The 20,119-nt window shown below is 46.2% G+C and overlaps 1 long non-coding RNA gene across 3 annotated transcripts in view; it reads left to right on the top strand.

The window, feature by feature from the left end:
• LOC311198069 overlaps positions 1-20,119 on the top strand; it is an 81,765-nt gene that overhangs the window by 39,514 nt on the left and 22,132 nt on the right. For all 3 annotated transcript variants that reach the window (XR_014617679.1, XR_014617680.1, XR_014617681.1), the window contains one exon: positions 203-361. This is a non-coding gene — a long non-coding RNA (uncharacterized lncRNA). The remainder of the gene's footprint in view (positions 1-202; positions 362-20,119) is intronic.

A 20,119-nucleotide genomic window follows, 5' to 3' on the forward strand; every position in this document is an offset into this window, starting at 1 on the left:
GCCAGGTTTCTGGGACTGGCATTGCAAAAGCTCTGGTAAATTAACAGTATGTTGTTTCATTTGCTGTCAACTGGGTCTTTAACTTGGACTCACTTTGCTGATAAGCCAGTTCCATCGCAACAAGCACAATGCTTGGTTTCCCTATTCTCTACTTTGGAACAAGCTAAAATGAAGTGACCCTCTTTTATCTTCCCTTCTCCAGGCCAGAATGCCAATATTTGTGCCAGTCCCACAGCTCTGTGGCATTAATGAAATCACTGGATGGTGCTCTATGTATCACTGGATGGTGCTCTATGAATTGAAGTGGCCAAAACATTCTGTTGTAACCTTCAGATTAAGTGCTGCTCATCAAACCCCTGAGGTAAGACAAACAGGCAAACAGCCTGGCAGCTTGCCCAAACGCCCAGGGGGAACTTGCTGGGCACCAAATGGCGTTTGGGCTCTGGGTCCAAACACTCTGGCTGCAAAAGGCCGTTTTTCTCTGTGCCTGCCCTTGAGGAAGTGTTTTTCAGCCCCCGGAGGGGAAGCTCCAGCCGTTCCCATGCTGTTTGTTCCTGCTGCTCACTGCTTGCTGTTTCCCCAAAGTAGCCAGGTCAGGTAGAAGTGAATCTTTTTTTTTTTTTTATCAGGAGACATTGCAGAGAACACTAATATCTTATTTGGCACAGGGTGGAAAAGCACCTTCTCTAGACTTTTCATGCTTGTCCTTCCGACAGGGCAAGGGACGGGTGAGTAAACGGCTGTCATGTGGAAGAGAAGCGAGATTCTCACCCTTGGGTTTCCCGGTGCAGGGGGGTGGAAGGTCCCTGCTGCCTGACACCAAACCCTGCTGTGATTTATTGTAACAAAGGGTACACAGCTCTGAAAATTTCTCCCTCCACAGCCCTAGGAAGCTGTCAGTGAGTTTTATTCATTTTTCAGGGCATTTTCTTTATTACAGACAACGCAAATGCCATTCTTGCTGGTTGGCACCTATCCTGCCAGAGAGCTGGCAGTGACTGGGATGGGTCCCCAGGGGCTCTCCCAGGTTTGTGCTGCAACATGATCTGCTGAACTTGAAGTGACCGAGGGATTATCGTCCTAAGTGCTCCCTGGGTTAGGTTTTCCTTTGGGAGTCAGGTGTTGCTCTTCTTTAATACCCTGTCTTAGCCACGCTTCATTAAGTGGCATCCTGCATTGGTTTAGGGTGACTGGATGGACAGACTGTATCCTCCAGCGCTGACTGCAATGCTTATCAGGACAGCAGAGCAGGTTTTGAAACTGTCTACACATGAAACAAGTTTGGTGCAGCAAGAATAGATCAGAGCAGGAAAAGAGAGATGAGTAAGGAGGAGGGGACAGGAAATAGGCTGATGTGTCTTTGGAGGGAGGCAAAGGAATGTATAAACCAGACATAGGAACAGTAGATCAAAGTAGCCCAGCGGGAAGAGGAGAAAGAGCAAACTAGTTATTGCACGAACAAAAATATCATCGTGGATAAGACATGAAGGGAATGACAGGAGTGAAGGAACAGAGACTGAGAGTAAAAAGAAGCATTTTTCCTCTTAGAAAAGAATAGAAGAAGAGTAATAAAGGACAGGAGTGGGAGGTGAAAGGGAATTAGATGAAGAGGAGGAATCCTGGAAATAAAGATGTACTAAAATGGTGTCGTATGACCCCAGGGGAGGAACAGCAGCTTGGAGATGTATCTTGAAATTCACTTTGGGTAGCACATCGTGAGGCCCAGCTCAGGCAGGGGCATTTTTCTTGTGGGAACGAAAAAACTGTGTCTGCACTAACCCTGGGGTGGCGGCTGCAGAAGCGAGTCTGGGGTTGGAGCCCTGAGAGAGAGGGAGCTGGATCTTAAGGGTAAAGTAAAAGAGTCCGCAGAAGCACGACCAAGCTGCTGTGGTTCAGTGAGCCAGGCAGTGTGTCATGACATTTCCCTTAAATCCCTGCCTTGTGATTAGCTTACTCTGAGGGAAGCCAAAGCGCCGTGGGCTCACACCGCAGCAGTGGCTGGCTGTGCAGCACCCTGCGGGATGCACCTGGGCTGTCCGCCCTCTCAGAGGCAGCAGGGTCGTGGGAATCAGAGCAGTTGAGAGGCTGAAAATAATCCTTGGAAAAACACCTTGAAGAGAAAAGAAATTAACCTGCCTTTGCACTCCCCTGCCTCTACATACTTGGACAGTTTTGGTGCTTTAGCCCTCGGGTTCCTGTTCACACAGGTGACCAGCGACCCAAACCCTCCTTCAACTGGGGACAGAAATAAATTCATGGGGGGAAGAACATGGAAAAATGGAGGTTGGCAAGGCAGCCAAGTATGGAGAAAGGTGAGCCCTGCAGTAGTAGTGCAGAGTAGAGGAGCATGGAGGAGAAAATCGAAGTATGTGTGCATGGTGGCTTTACCTTTGCAGGAGGTGTTTGATCCCATTGATCTCTGTGAGTTTGTGTAAAGCCTTTTTAACCCCCCTCCACTGTGACCCCTCCAGGGTCTTTGGTTTGCTTCAGAACTCTTGGGCAGTGGGAAGCAGCGTGTGGGTCCCAGCGGCTGTAGCCTCCGGGCTGGGTGAGCAGTGCTGGTGTTCAGCTCAGGTCCCTCATGGGGAGCTGGGGGGCATCAGCAGTTCTGCCCTTGCCATGTGCTTCAATTTTCCTGAGGGTTTGAGATCCAGCCACCCACTGCCCTCCTCTGCTCACTGCTGAGGACAGCAAGAGGTGCAGCCAGCATCCTGCCAGCTGTCACTGAGCAAAGACACTGCCGATGAAGCTTATTAAAGACAGTCTCCCAACATCTGCTTTCCCTGTTACACCTGTTTTTCACACCTTGGCTTCAATTTTTAAGTTTGCCTATCTATGAGCTTTGCAAAACAGCAAAATAAAAGCATTACACTCCACTTGTACTGACGTTTTGGTCAGAGTTCCCAAAGAGGAAGAAAAGCAAAAGACTTGGTGGAAGCTGGTGCCAAATATGAACAGATCACTCCAGCTTCAACCGTGTCTGCTGCTATGCTGCCTGCAGCTATAGCAACTAGAAAGCTGTGCAATTTATGTTGGTGTTGTGGCCTTCTTGCATTCAGTAAACAAGAGCTGAGGCAGGCAGAACCTGGTGGAAATGCAGAGTTTATCCGTGGCCAGGATTTCCACGGGGGCAACCCGTACTGGTTCAGCATGAGCAAAGACTCACTTGGACTGTGCAGTATGAATAAGCCTGATGAGGCTTCACTGAGGCTGTCGTATGTACTCAGTTCTGGTGGATTCTTGCCTCTGGCTGCTTGTTCAGGGTGTCCAAAGCCTGCCCTTTTGGCAGGTGGAGATGCTCTTCCTCATGCTGCCTATCTCCTATGGGCTCATTATGTAGATGTGTCCCTCATTTGCTGTATGAGGTGCCCATTGCTCGGTGGAGCAGCTTGCTTCCTCCCCAGCTATAACAAGAATTGTTAGATTTTTTTTTTTGGGGGGGGTCTAATAATCTTCATTTGAAGCTCTAATGGATACCCACACAGATAACATGCTAATTTATTAGTTCGGCTCAACTGGGCTGCAGGATGAAAAATGATTGCGGAAGACTTTTAATAAAATTCAAAGGGATTTTATAGGTCTCAAGCCACTTTTAAAATGCAAAAGAAAGCCAAGAGTATTACTTTGTTAACCCACATAATTCTATCCTGCCTAATGAGGTCTGGAGCTAATCTTCAGCGCTCTGCCCTGGGATCAGAATTATTGGAGCAGGTAAACACCACTAAGTACCGCGCTGCATCTCTGAGTTTTGGTTGCATCGTCACTGTGACTTTCTGTTCCTTCCCTTTTATGAACCTTTCATAAAGCTCAGAATAGAGATGATTATGTGAAAACAAAGAGCTGGCTTCCTGTAGTGGCTTGCATGCAATAGCCTTCTTTCCCCTCTGCTCCTAGGGTTTAGGCAGTTGAGGAAAGCACTGTGTGTTGGCCTGGGGGAGCGTGCAGGTCTTAATTTTCACATTGCCTCTCCAGAGGAGTGTAGAGAGATCAGCCTGTGAGGGCACACTGCTTAGCTGTGATGCTGCACGCTCTTTTTCATGACAACTTCATGTGTCTTACTCATTTCTGCAGAGATATTTTGTTGGTTTTGGGAGGGAGAGAAGGGGTATCTAAATAAGGAGAGAAATGGCCGCTTAATCCTGTTCAAGGAAAGTGAAAAATCTTCTAACACAAATGGAGAAGGAATGTTTACTCTCTCCTACCTTTATTCTTTTTCTTTTTTCTGCTAGTAGAGACAATCGATGCAGTTTGACGGAGTCAGTGTCAAAGAGGACAGAAAATACAGACTCAGACTACCAATTACTATAAACTGGTAACCCCACTTGATTTGGTGGAGTCACACTCATCTACACCATCTCAAAACCCGCTTCCTATTTGAGAAGCCGTAATAAACTTTGCCCCTGTCAGTAGTATTTCATCTCAGACCTTGCCACTAAAACCAAACCAAGCATTAAAAAAGTCAGTCTTGTTAACAGTTCCTCTAGCTGCTCATGCAGTTCTCTCCTGCCTGTATAGGTTGCAATGGAGTTTATTTCGAACCGCATTAAAAACAAGGCAGTGGAACCCCAGTTCTTAGAATAGCTTGGAGAAGCTTATCTAGGTTTCCAGAAAGCTATACCATTTCTCAGTAGGCTCCACTTTGCTGGTTTCACAATGTGTACAACGCCATAACCAACAAGAAAGCAAAACTAGATGAACGTAGCGCTCACTATTGCACTTACTACTTGAGTACAGCAGCTCGTGTCCTGTGTTCAGGGTAAGTTTTGTTGAGATTTTTAAGAATTCTTACATTATTGGTTTCTTCCTGACTGTATAAACTGCACTCCTCTCAGTGTGGTTTGGATGCTGGAGATAGTTTTGCTGAACCAAGTGACCTAGCAATTCACTTTGGTCCCATTACTCAGTGATTATAGCGTGACCTGGAGAATATTAGCCACAGTCAAAGCAGAAGAGGTTAAGGTGACCACTTACCAGAAAAATGTTGCTTGCAGGGTATAATCTGTTTACAAGCATTTAATTGCAGTAAATGAGCCAGGCAGAAGGTGAGGAAGATCTGAAACACAGAGGAATAATAAATTGACTCATGTTTGTTTAAGCATTTATATCTTCTGAAGCTGGGCTTAGCCTACAGATGCAGGGGGATTAAGACATGTTTGCAAAACCCCTTGTTGTCTTCTACAGCCTGCTTTTTCCCCTACAATGCCAAATCCTACATCCCCTTCCAGGGGGGCTATGTATTTCTGCATCATTTTCTTTGCTAAAAATAATCTCCCCTGCCATCAGCACCATTCAACCCTGGACATGTCTCTCCCCCAACCTGTTCCTTGTGTCCCAGTAAGTGCCACTCTTCCAAGATGGGTTATCTTCTCCCATCTTCCTTTAATTTGAGTGTAGAATTTGTGTCTCGATGCCTGAATGTATAAACTTGTGTTGTATCACTTCAGGCCAGCTGAAACCTGTACTTTCCAGAAGGGTTCAATTAATTAAATCCCAACCCCAAATTAATTTTGAGCTAAGTTCTAAAATGCTTGACATGAAATGGGTTATTTTGTTGAGTTTTCCTATTGATGAATCCACATTTAACATTAAACTAAAATCTAAATTATTTTTTTCTTGGAAAATGTCAACATTTTCACTTTGAAAAATGTTGAAACAAAATGTTCTGACATTTTGGAAAATCCATCTCCTCCCATGCCAATTTCCCTTCCAAAAACCTATCATTAGTCTGCTATTCATAAAAATAACCTCATCAGCACTTTCAGGCCTGTTTCTTAGAACCTGATGTAGGGGAGCTCTTCATCTCCTCCTCTTGGTTAGACTACTTATGGGATGAAAACCTCACTGGCATTTTTGGATTGTCCCTTGAATCAAAACCTAGGCTGGGGGCAGTAGAACATGCTCGTGTCTTACATAGGATAACTGCTGTGGTGATGTGGCTCTCAACTTCACTGCTGTTGCTTTTGGATAACTGTGTAAGAGCTTCACCTGCCCTGATTGCCTTGATGGGCCCCATCTGGGGATCCAGGAGCCTATTTCAGTTCATTCTGGGGCCATCCTCCCTTACTTAGTGATGGTCTTTCTCACCTTTGACTGGCCCTTTTCCCTTGTGGGAGAGGCAGGGTGTGCTTCCCACGTAGGCTCCTGTGGACCCCTGCCAGCTGCACTTGGAGGCTGCCTGCCCCAGGCCCCTCACTGCTGTTCTTGGGCATGCAGGACGTGGCGCACTACAAGAAGCACGTTTGCTGCCTGGCAAATCCCAATAACGCTTCTGAGGCTGCAATGACGTGTCGTGGGCTTCTTGTTTCAGGTCTGAGTCCCCTGTTCTCCCCACTGTGTGAGTCAGAAGGTAAGTGAGCAGCGAAAGCTGTGACGTGCGTTAGTTACGATTCGATCAGCCCTATTTATGAGCTCGTGATTCAAGTGTCTGGCTCGGAGAACGGTGGTGCTTATGGGCTTGTTTTGTTAACAAGCTCTTGCAGGATGGCTGCTAGAGGCAGTAGTGCCTGTAAGAGGAAAGCTTTGCGTGGTGGCAGCTGTGGCTGCTAGAGGGAGCTGAGCAAGGTGACCTGTGAGAGTCTCGTTCCTGTGATTTATCTGAGACCTGGATAGACGTTCTCCCTTGACATTGTCTCCTATAGTTTATGCTGTCTCTGTAGCTGGGGATGAAGCTGGGAGTAACGTGCCATCATGAGGAGACTTCCTAATATCCCCAGGTGCAGAACCAGCCCTGGTTGGCATGCACACTGAAGTTTAACGGGCTGTAGTGTGTGGGTGGCCCACATGTGGGGCACGTCAAGTGAACCACCAGACCCCGGGACGCTGTTAGTTGTGGCTCCTGTAAAACATGCAGCACACATATGGTCAGCAGCCATGTATGCCCTGTCTGTGTTCTATTATCCATCAGCACTGAGGGGAGCCATGACAATCAGCTGTCACTACCCCCTGAGACCCAGGTCCATCGAGTACCCCTCTTGTTTGTATGTGCCCTACAAGCAGCTGCACCAGACAGCCAGAGCCAGTATTGCTATCTGGGGATGGAAAAGGTTGATCCTTTTGGTCTATTCCTGACATCTGGCCTCCCAAGCTTTTACTGGGTCTATCTCAAGCTGGGGGCTGTTCCAGTATCTCAGGTTAGCCCAGGGTTTAGTTCAACTTGTGAAAACATTCTCACAGGTTTCTGTTGTCACTGCACTTGCTAGTTTGCCTTTCACTTTCTGAAGAATAGATTAACACTGTGGGACTTGCAGTGGAAAACTAAACTGTGTCAAACAACTGCATTGCAAACAACTTGGAGCAATTTGTGATGCCATATGAAATGGTCATATCTTTCCTCATTTTGAATAGTTACTTTTTTTTTTAAGTTAATCTGCAAATGAAAAAAAATCTGGTGTTAAAAAGGGAATATTTGGCTTGGGCTGTGATTTCACAGTGGGTTTAAAATGACCTACATGGAGGGTCGTAGTGAAGGGAAATTCTGTGTGATGTTTTGTGCAGGGTCTGGCTCTTGTGCTGCTCCATGGAGCTCAGACAGGACCCTGACCCTCAGCCTCTGTGAGATGGTCTCTTAATGGGGGCAGAGGTGAGGGAAAGACCTTTCTGGAGCAGAGTAGCCAATGGGTTAGTGTATGTCAGCATGCCTGCCATGAAAAGGGCGCTGCTTGTAAAGGGAGTTATCTGAGGGGTAGCAAAGCAGTGCATTTCAGACCACTTTGGATCTGTTTCACCTGCTGTGGTGAAGCAGATGGTCCTCCAAAATCCCTTGGGCCAGGCAAGCACCTGAGTGTGCCTGCAGTTCTGGGCTGTGTGTGGGAGAAGTGAGCCAAGCTTGTCTGACTACAGGTTTTTGAAGTCCTGGGATGAGGTCTGCAGTGCCAAAGAGTAGGGCTGAGAAGGGAAGTGAAACAACAAAGAAAGAAGCTGAGGGAGTATTATAAAGAAATGGGTGGTGTGCTCATGGTGCAAGAGGCCGTGACCGGACTCGAGGCAGTGCCCTGTGGTGATTTCCCTGATCCCAGGACATGACTTCTTTCAGTTCCTTCTAGACACTCTAGAATAGGGAAGACCAAGCAAGGGCCATGATGGGTGTCACAGCTACCTTCAGGAACAACCGCTTGCCCCCAAGCTGGCAAGAAGTTCCCCTTGTTGTATGCCCCTGACCTGCTCCCCAGGAAGCAGAAACTTTACAGATTCAAGGACAGGTGATCGGAGCAGCAAAAGGTCCTGAGAAATTGATGTGTCAAAGCCAGGCAATAGTTTCCCACAGCCTTACAGTCTGTGTGGGTGTTAGTGTCCGAGTGAGCTGCTTAGACCGCAGTGAAGGTCATCTGAACTTTAATATGATTCATTTAGTGGTTGGGTGTGTTTTATTTCTGCTGGTGAGCAAAGCCCCAGGGCAGCGCTCAGGGAAACTCTGGCTGTGCTGCTGAGCACAGCGTGACTGTGACTCGGGCTCCCCACGTGTGAAGAAAAGGCTCTCATCCTCCAGTGAGGGCTGTGGAGGAAAGCTGTGTAGGAAGTGGATGTTTTATTTCTGACTGTGTTTGAGAAAGGAAAGGAGAAAGGTCATTCTGTTGTAAAGTCTTGGGTGACACCTTTGTGGGCAGAGCAGCCCTATAATACCCACCTAAAATAGGTAGGAGCCTATTTTATATCTTCAGATATCCCTGCAGAGAAGAAGTAGGAGTAGCCCTGGGAACAAGGACGTGATTTAGGGGTGTCTAAGCAGATGTTCAGCTTGCCTTATAGTATTGCCCTAGTGTTTACATGAGTACTTCTTCCCTTTTTTATTTATTTTCTTATTTATCCCCTGCCTAATGGTTTCAGCCTTATCACAGTCTGATAGCAGCCTATCACAGCTGTGTAGCTCACAGTCTGCTCCTCTGGTCACAAGCAAGTAGTAAATAGCCTATTCAGAAAAAATAAATGTTACTTTTATCAGCCTGTCCACGGCACCCATATGTCCAATTTGGGATTGATCACTCATGCAGAAAAGCTAATAACACTAAGTACTCTGCTTTTAGACTCCATAGATAGAGATAGGCTGTGTGACCTCTGTTTGCCCCTTGAGCAAGCCCCTGGTATTGTGCTGCTTCATCCCTTGCCAAATTTTGCTGGTTTTAAGGAGGCAGCACATGTGGAGCAAGGGACAAGGAAAGGAACAGGATAAAGAACTGTAGGTCTGGTTAAGAGACCTCTAAATGTGAGGAGATCTAGCTGCCACCTTATAAAGCTATTCCTCCTCAGGGTGCCTGTGTCAGACCTAAGGAAGAAAATAAAAGCCACAAAACGCTTTTGGCCTGGGGAAGCCAAAGAAGCCCCAAACCCAAACCAAATCCTATCACACAGACAAACATTTACACTTTTGGTTGTAGAAATGGAGGTGTTAAAAATGAGAACAGTCTATGGTGTCTTACCCTGGCTTTTCTGAAGAGAAGTTTTATCCTTTGAATGTTGGCACGAGTGGTTAAATAACTCGTACCTGGAGTCTTTGTGGCTTTACTGGAGAGGGAGCAGTTTAAACCTCCAGATGCTTGCTGTGTACAATAAGGGGCTGTTGTTTGTCAGTGGTTTCTGGTCTGCTGCTATGGCAGCAGGGGGGTTTCATGTCTCTGGGCGGTTCAGGTCCCTCTGACGTGTTTCTTGGTCCTTTGATTTATTCAAATGGATGGTTTAGATTAGGGTGTTTTGGAGCTCTGAACTGACACATAAGTCAGGTGGAATTTTATGCTGCAGTGTTTAAAGGGAAAAAAAAAAATTAAACTCCACTCTCAGCATTGCTAGAAATTACAGTAAATGATATACCTGTATCAGCAGTTTATTTGACAACATAACTACAGATTGGTGACAACCACAAAAAAAGATAGAAAAAGGGAAAAAAGACATTTTGATTATATGTTAGCATCTCCTGGAATTAGAATAGGGGGGGGAAAGAAGAAGGCTAAGAAACCAGATCTAGCCTGGATCTTTCAAGTGTTCTGCAACAGCAGAGGGCTGAAATATTCCCTTAAGATGCCTGAAATCCAACATCCTGTTTTCTTTCTTGTGGCTATGTCCCAGTGCTGAGAATAAGGCACTTGAGAGGGGTGGGTTCTTCATAGCTCCATGAAGACCAGGGTGCTGTGGGAGGAGGCTCAAAGGCACAAGGTACATGTTAAGAATGTAAGTGTTGCCACTGGCTGTATTAATCTGCCTGGGACTTTACAATGTGTAGAATAGTGCTTGGGACTAAGGGAGCTTCTTAGCAAACGGCCAACCTCTTGACCATGCTGTGAGCTATCAAACAGTGGGGGGAAATGAAAATAAGCAGAACAGCCCACTGTAAAGTATAATAAGAGAGGGAGACAGTTACAAGGTGTTGGCCTGCCCTTTCTATGGACTTGGGGAACTGTTGCCTAAGGGAAAAGCAGTCTGAACCTTTGGGAACTGGAATGGACATCACTAAATGGAGCAGGTTTTGTGGTGGGAAAAGCTGTGTATTTTGGTTCTTGCATCAATGTGTTGGAGTTGTGGAGATCTCCCTGCACAGGAAGAGAGAGTCACCAGTGCCTGGCTGCAATGAGCATCAACTTGTAGACCTGAAAACCCAGATTAATCCCATGAGGGTGAGTGTAAGATATTTTCCAGTTGATCCATTCTGGACAGTATTTTGCTGCTGAAGTATATAGCAGTGTTTGACAAAGGCTTATAACAGCTTTCAACCTGTCTGTTGGATTCAAGAGGCCAAAAACTTCTTTAAAATGCCATTCCAAAATTGTCTGCAGACTTCTCCATTATAATTGATCCTAAATTTGAATATGTCTCATGCATCTATAAGAGGTGCCACAAGAAACCTATTAACCTTCTTAAAAAGAAACACCAGCCAACAGCTAATACTGCGAAGAAGTTACTATAAAGAGCAGCATTCTTGGACTTGTATTATTTGGCTGAGTATTTTCTTTCCCATAGGTTTGTGGACATGTTTTTCAGTGAGCTAGATGGCTTGGATGTACCAAGGATCTGGCTGCTTTAGTGAGAAAAAGCAAGCTAAGGTTTAGCACGAAGATTTATCTTCATGAGCTAGGGGTAAATTTCCTCCTTTCTGAAGGACCCAGCCCTTTGAAGCCTCTGAAAGGAGGAGACATTTTGGAGGATCAGAGCTAAAACCTTACTCTCTGAACTATCAGATACAGAGACCTCTCTGTGACCCTTTGTGTTTCAGTCTTGAAGCTGTAGATTCTCCAGAAGAACTTATTTCTCCCATAACCAGGGGCTGAACCAGACTGCACTGTTATAGAAGTTTAAATAAACCACATAAGGTCAGCTGCTGCTTAAATCCTTGCTACCAGGTCTACAGATATTTTTGCTTTGCTTCTAAGCAAGCTGAGAGTCTCAGTGCCAAAGGGCAACATGTAAATTGTGCTGCTATTCTGAAACATGCAAGGTAATAAATGGTGCTGTCAATTGTTTTCACTCAAGTGACAGATTTATTCTCTCCAAAATGAATGACCAGGAATGGCTATTATTGCAAAAAATTCACTATGTATCATCTCGTGCCTGTTGTTTAACAAATAACGCTGACGTCTAATTGCCTTCCTCCATGGCCACCTATCTGTGACTTAATGGCTTTTTTTTTATTGAAGACATGTAATTTACCATTGCTTTTGATGTGCCATCTGATTGAATGTCTCTGTGAATCACATCTGCAATCTAGCCCCACGTGTCCTGAAGGAATACTCCTTACCCCATTGTTTTCTAATGATCTGGGTTTAAAAACAAGAAGTTTCGGGGTGGTGTTTTGTTTGTTTTGGTTTTAAACAAATTATTAAGCTTCTGTTTGTGAATTTAAGTTGAAATTCCAGCTCCTTGGCATATGCATTGAAGTTTAGTGAATGGGTTGATGTCTTATAGTACTTCTAAGGAGTGGGTTTAAATTGCAAAAACACTTCTTCCAGATTAAACCCAGAGTCAGCCTGGAATGGGATCCTGCAGTTCTGCCCAAACTCCCCTGGAATCCAACTGCAGCCCTGTCTCATAGCACCTTGTTTTCCAACAAGAAAATGCCACAAGTGGCTAGTGAGCCACCTCTGGGTACAAATCTTATCGTTTCTCTAAGATGTATTTGACTCATCAAAGCCCTTTTTTCTGTGAGTCTGTGTTCAATTTTTTTTCCAGCCAACACTGCAATCTTTTCAGTGTTTTAGTAAACATGTGAGGAGGTTAGAAAATAGCATCCAAACCTGAAAAGCTTATGTAAAGTTTGTTCCCCAGTAACATATTTTAGAAAGAGCTGATTGCAGACAAATGTTGAAGTTAAGGCTTGCTTCTTTTTAAAGCAGTTCAAAAGAAGGTGCCCAGAAAAGGTGATGGGGAGCAAAGATAGAATTTCTACCTGCAACAAACTTACTTGCTTGTAGCTATTGAGGTCTGCAGTGAAGTTGTCCCAAAAAGGTCATCAGAGATGTGAACAGAGGTGATGGAGACAGCTTGTGGGCCATCTTTGGTTGCATCACTCAAGGTAGTGCCTTGCAAGCTTTGTCTGTAATTAAGATTTGGGGAAGATGCAAGTTTTGCACTGGTGTGATGGGCTGAATTAGACATGCAGTGATTTAATCTGAAGTTGTTCTGAATGTTCATACTGATGTATTGGACTTGCCTCTAGTTAAAGATAGCTATAACTACTGGTATAACTTATTTTCTGTAGTTGTGTTTTTACAACAGCATCAAACTATATTAGTCATCCTGGTGTAGTTACAACAGTATGACTTCCCTATGGAGATAAATCTTTGCAAACATTCATTACAGTAATGCTCCATTACTGGTCTGTCTCGAGCTGCAAAAGCCAAGGTCTGGTTTGCCAGCAGGTGAGGGCTAAAAAGTTGAAATAAGATGGGGAAAGAAAAACAGGGGATACAAGTAGGACAGGAACCATAACTTGCATTACGATCACTCAGAAGTTGGTAGAAGCACTCAGGACAGTCCCTGAGCTGATGTGTCAGTGCTGCTGTTGTTCTCTGGGACTGGGAGTGGAGTCCTTTAGGTGAGGGAAGTCTGAAACCTCATCAGTGAGTGGAGACCCTGACTTGCCAGAGGAAGCATCTCTGAGGGCGCTCTGTTGAGGATGCTTGCTCAGCAAGCTGTTATTCTTCAGCTAAAGCAATTTTCTAGCAACCCCCAAGCACGGATTGCTTTGTTCTGTTAAAACAAATATCCAGGAAATTCAGCTACAAACTTTTGCTATCTCTCAGCTCTTATCTTGCTCTATTGCAATAACTATTTGATGACCTCAACAGAGGCCTTGAATCTTGTAATCAGCTCTCCAAGTGTGCAACAAAATACATTCTTTTTTTCTAAACAACTACAAGTTATAAGAGGTTGTCTTGACCTTTTATCTGTTTTGACACACCAAGAGCCTAGCCAGACCTTCTCCTCTGCATGCTGATCTGCTCTCCAAGGGTCCAAATGGAGGATGTGGTTTGATCTCCAGACTCCTACCTTGAGTGGGACATGTTGCCTCATGCAGCTGCCTGGTACATGAGGGAACTGTATCCCCAGCCTGAAAGGCAATGCAAGCTAGTTGGTTTTACTTGTGCTGCCACCAAGAAGTTCAGCTGGTTTTGTGTAGATTATATTTAGCTCCTGTTTAGTGTAGGCAAGGAGGGATTTGGAGAGCAAATTATTTGAATGATTCACTTGGAGATGGCCAGATATAGCACCGAGAAGCCAGTGATGGTGGAAACTTTTTGTCCCAGCTGTAAGTCTCTCTTTGGTGTGCAACTGGTTAAGTAGCAGCCACTGACAATGCAAACTCGGGGCACTGCAAAGCATTTGTCTGAGGACTGGGACCGTGCTTATCTTTACAGTGAAATATTATCCCTTCATGGTTAACAACTAGCAGCAAACCTGCTCATTGTGGAAGCAGTTTGGCATAATTAGCCAGTTAAAGAAGTCTGCCTATTGATTAACTGAACTAAATGACCCATAATTAACAGCACAACTGTGGAGCTAATCTATTTGGTGGTGTTTTCCTTCCCCTTAAAGATTTGGAACCTGCAGGTCTGTTCATTATTAGGGGATGGGTTGGTGAGGAGTCCACATCGCGTGGTAATTGAGTTAGTGTGCCCCTGCGGGGCTTTAAAGCACACACTGATGCGTTATAAAAGGCCTGCTGGCATATTGCTTTAATCTCTTGGACTGCAGAGGTACCAGCATGAGTCCTGCTGACTCTGGGCAGATTTGTTGCCTTTCTGAAAGCACACAGCAGCACCTGCTCCAGATCACCTCGGATTTACCGGGGGCTTCGGGGGAGTCGGTTTAAGCCCTACACAGGGTCACGCAGGGGTGGGCTTCCGCTCGCTAAGTCACGCTGCCATTAGAGGTCCCCATGTGCTACAGGGAGACCTGGGCAAGGCTTGGGCTCTGGTTAATGAGAGAGACTGAGCTGGAGTTGAAGCTGTGCAGAAGCAGTTTGGTTAGCTTGCATTGTCATTCCCTTGCTTATTCATAGCTGTGATTTATGTGTAACTTGATGCATAGTCTCTATAAAATGTACCCGGACTGGAGCTTGACTTGAATCGTTTAGAGGAGCTCGTCTTTAGACCTGAGCAGTGCTGAATCTGTCATTGCTACCTCTGTAAAAATGCTACTTTCTTCTCAGGCTTTTTCTTAGCTGTCCTATTAAAGATTGCACCAAAGTGAGTTCATTGCTCTGCCCTCCCTTTGATGCAGTGATACAGAAACTGAGAGGGCTGCGCTTCAGTGGCAAGACCAGTGCCAGCTGGTACCACTGCTCCACTAGCCTGTGTTACTGATAAAGTTAAGCTACAGTTTCAAATAGTCAGAAAGAAAGCAATTAATTTTTGAAGCCCAGCTCTTATCTGCCTCTTCTTCCTGACCAACCCCCAGAAAAACACAGAAGTAGAAATCTGACCTGACCCAGCCCTCTGAGAGTTAAGTTTGTGGTTAAAGAACTAAGCACCAGTCTTTCCTTAAGCTGGGCCCACTGAAATAACCAGAAAACATTCCCACTGACTTTAATGGGCGTTAGAATAAGGCCCCCATGTTCTCATCCTTTCCTGCACCGTAAAAAGCCTTTGGCTATGTGTGCTTTTCTGGCACAGAAAAGAGATTCTTTATCTGTGTTACTTGCCTTGATCTCTACAAACTTTCAGCAAACTACACTGGGAGTTGCTGGCCACAGTATTTGTTCTGCCAGTGTCCTCAACCTGAACTACTAAAGGAGCCTTTCAGGAAATCAAGACAGATCTTTGCTCTTGCTCTGGTCCCATGATAGTAAATGAGATACCTGCTGATACATGGAGGGGCCAAAAGCCCCCTGGCTGTATAACATCCCCTGGAGACCTGCAGGACAGTAGCTCTCAGGGTTTGTGGTGATTTTAGCACATCTGGACTCCACAGGAGTACTGGGAGAGGGAGAGCTACCTGCTGGGATCTGTGCAAGAGCAGAGGCACCTGGTCAGCTGTGCTGGAGATGGAGGCACACAGCCCTTTGGGCTGGGAACTTTATGCTCTTCACTTCATCTTGCTCCAGGTCTTCAAGTTTCTGTGTCAAAATGGCCTCCAGTCTGGGGAGGCAGTTCCTAGACACAGCCCCCTCCCTGTGGTTTTCAGAGCTGGACCCATGTCTCAACTGCAAACCACTTCTGTATGTATCTGGCCAGGGAATGGCCCTACTGCAAACATGGTCTGCAGGAGTCATGCAAGGAGCATGTCTGGAGCTGAAGTGTAGTAAGTAGTTATAAGAGAAGCTTGTAAGTAAGCCTGATTGAGAACAACACCCCACAGCTGCCTTTTAAAGTTGATTTTATCTCATTCTGTCCTTTCATCCTGCCTTTCATAATCATTGCCATGAAGGAATAGTTAGTAGCCTCCCATTAATTGTTTGATACCTTCATGCAAAGTGCAAACAACAGAGAGGACTCTGGCCAAGGCTCTGACCATGATCCAGGAGGATGCTTTGGTCATGGTTGTGGGAAACGGAGACACGAGGAGTTATTTCCTTCCCCTGGCTGCAGAAAGCCAAGGTGCTGTTCACATCACCTCTCTCCCCCCAGCTGCAAATCCCCCAGCAGCTCCCAGGTTTGTCTGTAAGCGCTCCCAGAGGCAGTGTGTTAGCTCCCTGCAAGGATGCACCAAATCTCACTGGGCTTCTCCCTTACACAGACACATCTGAAACACTTGAGCAAGGGATTGGATCGCAGGAAGGCTGTGATCACTGAAATGCCTCTGTGTAGCAGTTCTTGGTTTTAATATTGTTGGGAAGAGAGATCTCCTCTCTCCTTCTTTATAGGAGTGGTATTTCTTGCTGTGTTTGGTGCTTTTTAAGAGCTTGGATTTGCTCAGTACAGAGATTTTGCTTTGGAGGCTAGGTAGTGAGAGACAAGCTGCTCTCAGTGCCTTGCAGTCTCCTGGCAAACCTTGAGCTTGGAATTTTGTAATATTTGAATATAAATATTGAAGAGTTATCAATACATATGCATGTAATATATGAAATATATTTTATGCGTTATCAAAGAGGCTGTGGCTGTACCAGCAACCACACCTTTGCAGATCATGTATTGGCGTACCCATGCAGGTACTCTTAGCAGTGCCTTGGCTTGCATACTGTAGCTTTAATAGTTGTAACAAGGCAATTAGTACATCATCCCACTTGAACTTTAACGTGGTAATTGGCAGTAAGTAATCCCCCTCTGATCTATACACAGCCTGCTGTGAACGAATATCAAAGCAACCCCTTTATGAAAGGGGAAGAAAAAGTTACAGCTGCTGAGTATGGCCAGGGGGGTAGATTTTGGGTCGATGTTTTGATGATGAATGTGCTGTGGCTGCCAGGGACCGACCAGGAGTGCTATGAGACCTCTCACTGGAGGTGGCAACCTGATCTACTGCATCCCTGTGTGGCTCTGAATGAGCAGAGTGTATTGCTCAGTGCTGCGCTCATCCTCCGAGCAGGAAGCTGGGGGATCAGTAGTGTGGCACCATTGTGGGTTTCTTTTGCAGGGCAGAGGACTGGGATGTCATGGCTTTGTGTTGAAGCTGTAGCATGAGGGATACCTCTGTATTCTGGAGCCTGTGCTTGTTGGGAGGAGATGCTCAGATCCCCAGTGCAGTGAAGGCAGCGACATTTGGGTGAAAGGAGTTGGGGAGTCCCCAGGACACCATGTCCCAGCTCAGCCTTGACAGTGGTAAGGAGCTTCCCTGATGTGCTGAGACTGAGAGCAGTGAAATTGCTCCTCTGGCACAGGCAGGCATAGATAGAAAGTGTCTCCAGCTGGCAAGTCCCTGGCAGGACTGCAGAGTTGCTGTGTCCCAGGGCAGTGCATCCTTCCCTCCTCGCTGCCAGCCCCCAGCCCCACACAGGCGGCTGAAGCTGCATGTGATTGTGCCGCTGCCAGCTCTGTGCTGTCAAGATGCGTTGGCTGCACTCCTGCCATGTGCCTCCAAAAACCCTGAAACACTGAAGTATTTCCCATCTGAGCAGGACAGGACCTGCTCTGTCTGGCAGCAGGTCTGCAGGCAGGCAGCAGGTCTGCAGGCAGACGTCAGGCGCAACAGGGAGCGGAGGAACAGTGTAACGTGTCAGGAGCTCCAAGCTCTGGTCTCCTTCCACCCAAATTCCTCCAGCAGCTGGATCCCCCACCACTCCTCTTCATAAAAAGCAAATGACTTCTCAGATTTATTAGTTACCTCCAGGTGCGATTTATCACTCCAGGCTGGGTCCTGCCCAGGCACCCGGAGAGGCCTGTGCCTGTGATTAATGTGCTATTCCCCGCAAGGGTGGCAGATTTCTTACTGGGGTTTAATTCTAACAGATTCTTAAAAATAACAAGAAGCATATTCAGTGAGCTGTTGGAGAGGATGCACCAAAGTGTAGTGCACTCTCTGAAGCTTTGAAGTATTTGCAGAAGGGGCTGGGGAAACCTTTGTGGAAGCTGGGAAGATAAAGGGGGATGTTGCTGTAGGATGAATAAGAAAAGGTGAGTGTAGGGGGAGCAAATACAACAGCTTATAAGGGAAACGGGACACTGAGGGGTTTCTAGGCAGAAGAGAAGCAATGGGATGCAAGGTCTCAATTACAATAAGCAAAAAAATTTAGGCACTGGGCTTTTGCAAAGGGATTCCTCTGAAAATGTGTGGTTTGTTCCTGAAACAGCTGTGAAGAGCAGGAGCATGTTCAGTGGGAAAAATAAGACAAAACAGGAAAATGAGGGGAAAAAAAACCCCTCCAAACTTTGGACAGAAATCCTCTGAACTTTCCCTGCACCCATCACTCACCTTTCCCTTATGCTACCCCCTCCACAAACACGCAAGCCTGCGTCAAGAGGATGCCTTTTCCTGTCCCCAGGTTCTCCTCTCAGCCGTGGCCAAGAAGGAAAGCATTACGTACAGACTTATATTTTAGAGACTGAGCCAAGAGGAATTCTCATTCCTTTTGGCCTTTTTTGTCACAGATGGAATTGCATTCACTTCTCTCTCCTGTTCAACAATACCAAAGCTGTTTTCTCACAGTTCAGAGCTTGTGCTGGAAAGCAAGACTGCTCAAAGGCAAGGGCAGAGCAGTTTGCTGTTTTCAAGTGGGATTAGGATGCTGGACCAAGATGGTTTGCAAAAAATCTCCACCAGCATCATCTTGTCCCCTCTGTGCCTGCATTGGCTGCTGACAGCCCTCCTAGGTGCAGCGGTTTAGATTTCAGTGTGACAAAGTGTTTTCACACCCTTGTTAAGGAAGAACATCATAACCCAGTTAAAGGGCAGTGTGCTCTTAGCTTTTAATGCATATTTATACCATCTATTTTAGGTATCTACTCTCAGATCTTTCTATATGGTCAGTGCAAAAAAAAAAAAAAAAATAGACTTGTGTCTGTGGAAGGTGACTCACAACACCTAAAATAGACTCCTGTTCTTGGGCATCCTTTCTCTGCACTAATTATAGAAGGAAGCTGGAGATGTAAGCTCCTAGTTTCAGCACGTGAAGGCTGATGCATGCAGGACAGAGTGATAATACCCTCTTTGTTTTCCCTGGCACAGCAAGTGAGATGGCTGGAGCAAGTGTGTGCAGGTTATCTGCAGCTCAGCTCGCTGGTTTATGGCTTCAGTGCGCAGCTTCCATGTGCTCCAGAGAAGGGTGCTGAACCCCACGCAGATACTCATGGGCTTGCTCAAGCTGCTGGTAATGCCATACCCCTGTGTGTGGCCATCAGGGCTGGTGGTGCTCCTGTGAGCTGGAGGGCCTTCGCAGTGGTAGGTGTGTGGGTTACAGTGCTGGTGCTGCAGTGTAACGCTGATGGAAGTGCAGAGACACCTGGCCCCATGCCGTGCCCCCAGAAAGACCTCCGGAGGAGAAACCCTCTGTGGTCTTCCCCTGTGTCATGGCACTGTCTCAGCTGTGTAGCAGCAAAGCTGGCTCTAAGAAGGTTGCATAGAAGCGTTAGCATGTTGGAGTTAGCCTGAGGCTTGGTGTTGACACACGCTTTCCTGCTGGTGCAGAGGGAAGGAAAGTGTGCTATGGAGCATGGGAGTGGGTCTCCCCCATCATGTTCATCCTTCAGAGCAGGGATGCCACAGCTCAGTTGTGGCACAGTCTGGAGTTTCCACTTCCCCTTGTCCTCGCTTTGCATAGCCATCTTTGGAGCCACAGTTGAAAATTAACCCCAGAGTTAGCCATTTGTAAGCGAAGCTGACAGGAAATTGCTGGCTTTGTGCTGAAGAAGTCATTACCTTAAGCTTTATTGCGGTGTGCAGAGTTTACTTGTGACAAAGTAAATGTGCAGAGGTATCTGTAAATAGGGCTGGGATATCGCTGCGTTAACAGCTCCTGGTAAGCTATCCATCACCAGAACTGTAAGAAACCATTAGAAGCCAGTTGTAAACAGTCTCTCACACACGTGCATGTGAGTTCAGCACCCCACCAGCAGGTTCTTCCAGTGGTGGTACCCTGGTTGAGCAAAGCCCACCCCTCATACTGCTTTAGAGGAGGCTTTTTAGCCCTGATGTTTCAGAGATGCTAATGGCACCTGGGAACAGAGGGAATGCTGGGCTGAGGGTGGCCATCTGAAGGAATGTGCCGTGATCTTTGGTAGCCCTGTTGCTTTGGATGGAAGAGCAGCACTGTAGCACTGATGTC

Source organism: Gallinula chloropus, assembly GCF_964237585.1.
Source record: "Gallinula chloropus genome assembly, chromosome: 17".
Classification (NCBI taxonomy): Eukaryota; Metazoa; Chordata; class Aves; order Gruiformes; family Rallidae; genus Gallinula; species Gallinula chloropus.